Here is a 1,259-nt window from a genome sequence, read left to right as displayed (position 1 = left end):
GGGGTGGTGGCGCAGTTGGCTAGCGCGTAGGTCTCATAGCTTCTACGAGTAATCCTGAGGTCGAGAGTTCGAGCCTCTCTCACCCCATTTGTTTTGACTTTTGTGATAGATACCCTTAATATGCTATATTTTGATGTTCAACTTTATCATTAAAACTGTTGTATTCATTTATAATTGCATGTTGCTGCAAGAAAATTTGTACTATACTGTATAGTGTATAGGCAAAAACATCTTTTATTGTTTTCTAATAGCATTTTTTATTCTTTTTTATAATAATAGGTTCTTGATACAATAATTCAAGAGATGAACAATCGTTTTTCGGAATCAACTACGGAAGTACTTACTTGCATTGCTTGTTTAGATCCAAATGACTCATTTTCTCAATTTGATATGGGTAAGATACTCTACCTTGCTGAGCTTTATCCGGAGGATTTTTCATTAACCGATCGTATAATACTTGAGAACTAGCTTCAGACTTACATTCAAAATCTACGAAATTAGTTTTCTATGATTCAAGATTTGGGAAGTCTTGCTAAGAAGATGGTTGAAACTGTGAAACATAGAGTTTTTACATTGGTATATCGGTTGATTGAGTTAGCATTGGTTTTACCTGTTACGACTACTTCTGTTGAAAGGGTCTTTTCTGCGATAAAAATTATCAAGACTGATTTACGTAATAGAATGGATGATGAGTGGATGAACGATAGTTTGGTAGTATACATCAAGAAGGAGTTTTTTCCACAATTGAAAATGAACAAAGAACACCCGAAGAACTCAATTGTCTCCATTTGTTTGTACGTCAAGTAGTAGTTGCATTGTAAAAGGATAAATATTTTATTAGTATCGGCGTGATTTTGTATCTTTATTATTATCATTATTAATTATACTTTTATTTTTTATATAAGTGTTGTATAGTAAAAAATTTATACTTGATAAATTTTGGAGCACCCGTTGAAATTTGGCTCTGAATTCGCCACTAAGTTGAAGGACAACCTAAAGCTATTGTGGACAAGTTCGTTATTGTCTAGGAAGCATTTTTATCTTGCTTGATTACATGGAGTCTAGAATCACGAACTAAAAAAATCTGATTTCGCTAAAAGCCTCAGTTGTCTGGAAGTTTAAGACGACCGATGGCCTAATTTTCAACCGAGAAAACCAGGAACGACCTGATTCGCGACCAAGAATTTCAGGCTTCAGCCAAGGATTTTGCTCGCGTGCCTTGCCACTGAGAGGCCAGGTTTTCTAAATAAAAAAAAACG

The 1,259-nt window shown here is 34.6% G+C and overlaps 1 non-coding gene across 1 annotated transcript; it reads left to right on the top strand.

Annotated features, from left to right (window-relative positions):
• On the top strand, nt 1-87 carry TRNAM-CAU. Its single transcript is given in 2 exon segments — nt 1-38; nt 52-87. It is a non-coding gene; the product is annotated as a tRNA-Met (tRNA).
• The last annotated feature ends 1,172 nt before the right edge of the window (nt 88-1,259 follow it).

Source organism: Impatiens glandulifera, chromosome 3, assembly GCF_907164915.1.
Source record: "Impatiens glandulifera chromosome 3, dImpGla2.1, whole genome shotgun sequence".
Lineage (NCBI taxonomy): Eukaryota > Viridiplantae > Streptophyta > Magnoliopsida > Ericales > Balsaminaceae > Impatiens > Impatiens glandulifera.
The sequence above is the reverse complement of the archived record's forward strand: the minus strand, read 5'-3'. Positions and strand labels throughout refer to the sequence as shown.